General features: G+C 41.5%; 1 protein-coding gene and 1 pseudogene across 4 annotated transcripts in view; one reads left to right on the forward strand and one right to left on the reverse strand.

Moving 5' to 3' along the window:
- Nucleotides 1-7,553, forward strand: part of Rtn3 (reticulon 3) — a 60,099-nt gene that overhangs the window by 38,071 nt on the left and 14,475 nt on the right. The gene's annotated exons all lie outside the window — the stretch shown is intronic.
- On the reverse strand, nucleotides 1,857-7,444 carry LOC106009957 (secreted frizzled-related protein 3 pseudogene; annotated as a pseudogene). The gene has a single exon (XR_015448912.1). The product of XR_015448912.1 is annotated as a secreted frizzled-related protein 3 pseudogene (transcript).

Genomic DNA, 7,553 nt, shown 5'->3' on the forward strand with positions numbered 1-7,553 from the left:
CACACTGAGGTACATCCCAAGCGTACCACCCCTTTTATTTATTTATTTATTTATTTATTTATTTATTTATTTATTTATTTATTTATTGGTACTGGGGATGAACTTGGGTCCTTTAAGGCAGGTGGCAGAACCACTGAGCTAAATCCCCAGCCCAACCCTCCTTTTAATTGGGACAGGATCTTGCTAAGTCAAATCATGGCTCAGGCTGGGTTTAATTTATGATCCTTCTGCCTCAGCCTCCCAGCATGCTGGGATTATAGGCATGAACCACCACACCCTGCTGCATATTTTTCTTTACATAAATTGTTCATATAAAGAAACTGCCTTTCCCCTCTTTATTTTTATTTTTTGACAGTGCTAGGAACTGAACCCAGAGCCCTGCACATCCTAGGCAAGAACTCCACCACTGGAGTGGAACTCCACTACATCGCTTCCCTAGTCCTTCCCTTCGGTGATGAAAATTGATGAACAATTTTCCCTTTTGTGGTTATGCTGTGACTTTTTTTTTCCTTTTAATCATTTCAAGCATTTCACATTTTCTTGGGTGTGTAGTATACTGACAAATTTTGTAATGTTTTTACAAAGAAAATTAAATATATTTTACAGATCCTTGAATTTTTTGATCTTTAAAAATGAAATTAAAGCTGACTTCTAAACCTTAAAATGTCCTTACCTTAATTCCTTTTCACAAGGATTTGCACAGCCTTTATTTTCTAGCTTTTAGGTGTATTTTTGGGAGAATAGATTAAATGTAGTTGGCTTTAATGGCTGAACTTAGAATCAAACCAAGTTCTTTCCCCAAATTCAGAATCTGCATGGTTCACTGCTGTTGCTGGCTGAATTGGCACAGGCTGCTTTCTTCCTTATCCTGAGGAGGATATGTTAGTGCCCTCTTTTGGTGCATTATGGTACTGTAGCTCGCGTCTTGAAGGGAAAGGAAAAATGATGAGAAATGGAAAAAATGGAAATAAAGTCTTTGTAAATAGGGAAGGGTGGAGGGCGTGAAGGGAGGGGTAGGAATGGGGAAAAAATAAGAACCAAGATGTATTATGTAAAGGTACAATTCCCAATGAGAAATGTAATTGTGTTGTATACTTACAATGTACCAATAAAATAATTTAATACCAAAAAATAAAGAAAAGAAAATATATGGGCAAGGGCCAGGGATCTAGCTCATTGGTTCTACCACCTGCCTCGCAAGCGCTAGGACCCGAATTCGATCCCTGGTACAAAAAAAAAAAAAAAAAAAAAAAATATATATATATATATATATATATATATATATATATATATATATATAGGCAAGCAGACAGACTTAAATTTTTACAATAAAAGTAATATGACCATATTGCAGGAAATTTGAAAAATAAAAAGGAATCCCCACCAGCGAAAATTCCACCAGCAATACAAGCACCCTTGGTAAATACAGGCATTCTTTGTCAGAAATTTCATCTGCCATCAGCAATAGCTGGGCATGGCACTGCACAACTATTAATTCCAGTACCCTGGGATGCTGAGGCATGAAGAGCAAAAGTTTGAGCCCAGCCTGGGCAGCTTGGCAACTTAGTGAGACCCTGTTTCAAGAATTTAAAAAGGATTGGAAATGTAATGTAGTGTGAAGGCCCTTGGTTCATTCCCTACTACCATAATCTATCAATTGAGAGATACTGACTTTGCTCTTTTGAGAATTTTTTACTTTTTTCTCCCAGTATCTATTGAATTAGCATAGGTCAGTTCCCTTTACGACTTTTGGAAGAGATTAGCCAAGATCTGTTTCAGTGTGTGTCTGTGAGATTGTGTACTTTGATAGTGCGTTGGCTCTTAGTGATTTTCTTCTGTTTAATCAGAGTACCCAGGATATGCACATTCACCCCAAAAAAGACACTGGCAGTACCAGAGGCTCACTTGAGCAGTGATTCTCTATGTGAGGCACATACGGATGAAACAAGTTTTCTCACCAATTTTAAAAGGCCACACACTCACCCTCCTTGCATCCAAAACCCACTCTCCATTTTTTTTTTTCTTCTTAGTGAAATAAAAAACACATAATATATTTAGGGACTTAAAAGGTGGAGGGGGGGGGAGAAAAACAGAAAAAGGGGAGAAGTACCAGTTACCACATGATTTTTGTAGTAAATAATAGACTATGACGTGCAATAGTGCAATTTTCCTTTGCTAAGTCCCGCAATGCAAGTCTTAGTAGGAAGGCCACTGATGTCACTCTTCGCACTTCAGGGTTTAGGTGCGTGCTTGCCGGGGGTTAGAGGTCCTGCCGGACTTCTGATTCTGAGCCGGATCGCTGATCCTAGAGTCACTTTTATTCAGCCCGAGATGACGGAGCTTCACGTCCCAGCGCTTTACTTTTTCACCAAGTCGATCTTACCATTTGTCTGCTATGGAGCCTTCCACTAAGAGTAATCTGGAGCGTTCCTCGTCTTCATAGCCCATGATGATATATTCCTCATTAACGTTAAGTGGGGGACACAGGCAGCCAGAGCTGGTGTAGGGGTTGACAGTGTCCCTTGGGATGTTCACCAGAGACGCCTTTAGAATCTCCTTCACCTCCACTGCTACAGTCACATCATGGCACTTAGTCTTCAACTCTTTAACTTTAGCCCGAATTACATAGTTATAATTGTTCCGGAAATAGGTCTTCTGCTTAGCTCTGATAGGCTTACATTTGCAGCGTTCACTGCTGGCCCCTCTACAGTTTCCATTAGTAGAATCCGTAGGAAAATTGGCTCTGTCCGCCGTGATGATGGCCTCGGGAGATATGGACACGCCCCGGTCGGTCGTACACCGGCAGCTCCTCGCAGGCCAGGCTCTCGGGATGAGGATGAGCTCGCGGCCCGCTCGAACACCGACTTGCAGGGCTTGATGGGCTTGTGCTGGAAGTCAGTAGTGCAGATGAGCGCGCACATGGCGCAGAGGAAAAAGCAGATCGGGGCTGCAGCGGGTGCCCAGCACCCCTTCGAACTGCTCGATGTCCAGGATGGCGTTGGCCTGCGTGCTGTGGTGCAGGTGGTTGGGCATCTTGGTTATGTTCCAGGGCAGAGACTTGCACAGGGGGAGGGACACGGGCTCGCCGCCGCCCGGGCCGCGGGTGCGTGGAGCAGGCAGAGCGCGGCCAGGGCGAACAGCGAGGCGCCGCGGGCTCCGTGGGCGCCGCGGGCCATGGTCCTGCGGGACGCGATCCGCCTGCTCCAACGCCCGCCGCAATCTGGGCGCCTCTCCTCCCGCGGCAAAGTCACGGCTTCCTCGGATCGGATTCCCCCAATGGGGTCCTACGGGCCCCGCTCGCACCGCCTCGTCTGCGCACCTATTGACTCCGCGCGCCCGGCCAGAGCACCAGCCTATCGGCCGTGCACCGGGGCGACGGTGGACAAACAAAAGCACGGCGCTCGCTGAAGGTAGCGGGGCCCCACTCTCCATTTTGCATCCTGTTCCCCTTCTCACATCCGACTGAGAGCTTTGTGTTTTTTTCCTCAAATTCTTTTATTGGTACATTTTAGGTATATAATACATTTACATTTATCATTGGGTACTTATACCTGTGCATGATGTATCGTGGTTCTTATTTTTTCCCCATTCCCTGTCCTCCCTTCACCCCCTCCACCCTTCCCTATTTACAAAGACTTTGTTTCCATTATTTCCTTTTCTCATTTTTTCCCTTTCCCTTCTTTCCTTTCCCCTCCCCTCCCACTTCGCCTACCCCTTTGGACCTTTTCTTGGGGTGGGGGGCTTATAAAAGCCCTTTTATAAAGCCATTTTTAAACAAAACAAAATGTTTACAAAAGAAATAAAAGATGCAGAAAAAGAATAACTTGCTTCGAATGTCCCCAAAGAGAAAAATAAAGGGGACAGTGCCAACATGCTCAACGATAAGGGGTTCTTTTTCTTATTTTTTTAATACAAAATACAAGCAAAGGATACACATACTTAAAACAAAGCTCAGTAGGGGCTCGGGATTTAGCTCAGTGATTCTACCACCTGCCACGAAGGCGCAAGGTCCCGAGTTCAATCCCCGGAACCAAAAAAAAAAAAAAAAAGCTCAGGAGCAGTCACACAGTCCTGGAAACCTTCAACAAAAGTAATGCAGGAGTTTGTTTTTTCTTTGTCTATGCAAATACATACAGATACTGGGATATATAAAAATTAAGTATCACAAAAGACCATCACACAATTCTACCAATGCATGTTACATCTATAATTCACGAACATGTGGACCTTTTCTTCCTATTTCAAATTATCAATTATTCATTTTAATCATTTTAATCTTTACACTTTCAGTTTCTCACACCAGAGAAACAATTCAGTGTTTACACATGTGTCCTATTTATTTCACTCAAGAGAATGGCCTCAATATGCATCCATTTAGCTATAAATGTCTCTAGTTTCTCATTCTTTATGGCTGAGTAGTACTCCATTTTATTAAAAAACCACATCTTCTTTATCCAGTCTCCAGTTGATGGGCTCTTGGGCGGTTTCCAAGCTTTAGCTACTACAAACTGTGCCGCTATAAACATGGGTGCATATATATTATATCGTTGTGGTATGATTCTTTTAATTTTGGGGGGAAGGTACCCACCAGGGGAATAGCTGGGTCAAATGGGACCTCTAGTCCTAGTTCTTTGAGGTATCTCCATACTGATTTCCACAGTGGTTGCACCAGTCTGCACTCCCACCAACAATGGAGAAGGGTTCCTTTCTCCCCACACCCCTGCCAGCATTTGTTATTGGTTGATTTCTTGATAGCAGCCATTCTTTCTGGGGTGAGGTGGAATCTCAGTGTTGTTTTCATCTGCATCTCTCGAATGACCAGTGATGTTGAACATTTTTTCATATATTTATTTGCTGCTTTTACTTCTTTGTCTGAGAAATGTCTGTTCATTTCAGATGCCCATTTTTTGAATTGGGTCTTTAAATTTGGGGGATCTGATTTTTTTCAGTTCTTTATATATTCTAGATAGTAGTCCTTTGTCTGAGGTACAGCTGCTAAAAATTTTTTCCCACATTGTAAGTTGTCTCTTAGCTCTGTTGGTGGTTTCTCTTGCAGTGCCGAAACTTTTTAATAAGATGAGATCCCAGTTGTTGATTCTTTGTGCTAGTTCCCATGCTACTGAGGTTTTGTTCCCAAAATCTTTGCCTATACCAGTGTCTTCAGGAGTTCTACCTATCTTATCTTCCAGCGAGTTTAGTGTTTCTCTTTTAATATTTAGATCTTTAATCTACTTCAATCTTAGTTTAGTGCATGGTGATAGATAGGGGTCTAGTATCTTTGGCAGGTTGAAATCCAGTTTCTCCAACACCATTTATTAAATAGGCTATCTTTCCTCCAGTGAGGGTGGTTGGCTACTTTCTCAAAGATGAGGTGGCTGAGTATGTCTGGAGTTATTTCTGCATCTTCTAATGTATTCCACTGATCCTCAGGTCTGTTTCTTTGCCAGTACCATACTGTTTTAATCACAGTAGCTTTGCAGTATAGTTTCAGCTTAGGGATTGTGATAACCCCTGTCATGTCTCTGTTGCCTAGAATTGCTTTTGCTATTCTAGGCCTCTTCTGGTTCCAAATGAATTTTTGAATTGTTTTCTCTAGTTCTGTGAAATATATTGTTGGAATTTCAATCGGCATTGCATTAAATCTATATAGCAGTTTTGGAAGTATGGCCATTTTCACTAAATGTCTTTCCATTTTCTTATATCCTCTTCAGTCTCTTTTTTCAGAGTGCTGTAGTTTTCAGTGTGGAGGTCTTTTGCTTCCTTTGTTAGATTGATTCCTAGATGTTTCATTTTTTTTGGATGCTATTGTGAAAGGAATTTTTTTTTTTTTTTTTTTTTTTTTTTTGGTGCCGGGGATCGAACTCAGGTCCTTGGGCTTGCGCAGCAGGCAGTGAAACCACTGAGCTAAATCCCCGGCGCAAGGAATTGTTTTCCTAATTTCTGTGACTAGAGCTTTGAGTTGTGACAGTCTTCTCTAGTTTGCTCATATAAATTGTAGTTATAAAGATGTGTAAGCATCTTCATTGAAAACTAATCAAAATTAAGATCTTATTTTTCTGTATAGAATCAAAAACTTAGCCCTGGCATTTGAGTGTAATAAGGGAGAAGAAAAGTATGTCCTATTTCCTTATTTCTGCCTTCAGTTATGATCAGGGGACAGTGTTAGGGGAAGATGTTTTCTTTGCTTTGTGGAACTTGAGGTGTTGTGAGATGCCCCTAAGGGATCTCTTCTGTTTGCATAGCTTCACATGACTACCTACAGTGAGAACTCTGCAAGTTCTGCCCTCTGCCCTACAGCTGTGCTTTACCTTCTAGCTTTCTTCCTCCCTCCAGCCTTTTACACACCACTCTGTTCAATCGTATTGCTGACAGTGCAGCCCTTTTTTTCAGAGGAAATGTTATGTGGAATGCTTTGTAAAATACATTTAGTTAAAAGTCCCTTCTAGAAAAGCTTCCAGTCTTAATTTCTTTGTATCCTTTTCAGAACACAGAGAAAAGGAAAAAAAATCTTAACTGCTGTGTAGCAGACTTTTAACTTTAATTCTTCAGTTTTCCATGATAACCGTAGCAGAGATTGGCGGTAAATGGAATAATAGGTAACTAGCATTGTATTACTACCTTCTCAGCAGTGCCTAAGCACTTGTATAGATTAATCCTGGCAACATGTACTAAAAGTACATATTGTAGTATCTTGTTTTACAGATGAGGAATCCAAGGCAGAGAGGTTAAGTGTCTTGCCCTAAATATAGAAAAGAAAAGAAAAAATAGTTCTCTGTACTTAGATGTTTAAACTTGTAATAAATATGATCATTAATGATTCAAAAATAACATGGTACAGAGGTTAAAACATGAATCCAAAGATAAAAACCTAAACTAGTGCAGAGCTACACTATTTTCATGGGTTAAAAGACTCAATTTTGCTAAAATGTTAATCACCCCCAGATTGTGTAATTCCAATTCCAATCGCAGCATACTTTTTTTTTTTTGGTACCAGGGATCGAACTCGGGACCTTGCGCTTGTGAGGCAGGAGGCAGAACCATTGAGCCAAATCCCAGGCCCCCCAGTATACTTTTTTTTTTTAATAAAAGGACAAATTTATTCTAAAATTTCTATGGAAATACAAAGGACCTAGAAGAGCCAAAACAACTTTTAGAGAGAAGAAAGGACGAATAAATATAAAGATCAAAGCTGCCACTGTTAGGGTGGTGTGTGCTGGTCTAACAGACAACAAAGCAATGAGATGGCATAGGAAATCTATAAACAAGCTGGGCATGGTGGCCCACACCTATAATCCTGGCACACTGGGAGGCTGAGGCAGGAGGATTACAAATTCAAGCCCAGCCTGGGCAACTCAGCAAGACCCTGTCATAACATCACATCACATCATAATAGAACAATGAAAATATAGCTTACTGTGAAGGCCCTGGTTCAATTCCTAGTACTGCGCCGCCCCACCCCACCCCCCACCCCCCCGCCAAAAAAAAGTCTGGCAACAGAAAACTATGTATTAGATGTTTATTTTTAAGTATTATTCCAGCTCTCTCTTTAAAGT

Source organism: Heterocephalus glaber, unplaced genomic scaffold (assembly GCF_053883595.1).
Source record: "Heterocephalus glaber isolate CG9 unplaced genomic scaffold, H.glaber_assembly_v1.0 deba00000594, whole genome shotgun sequence".
In the NCBI taxonomy this organism is placed as follows: Eukaryota; Metazoa; Chordata; class Mammalia; order Rodentia; family Bathyergidae; genus Heterocephalus; species Heterocephalus glaber.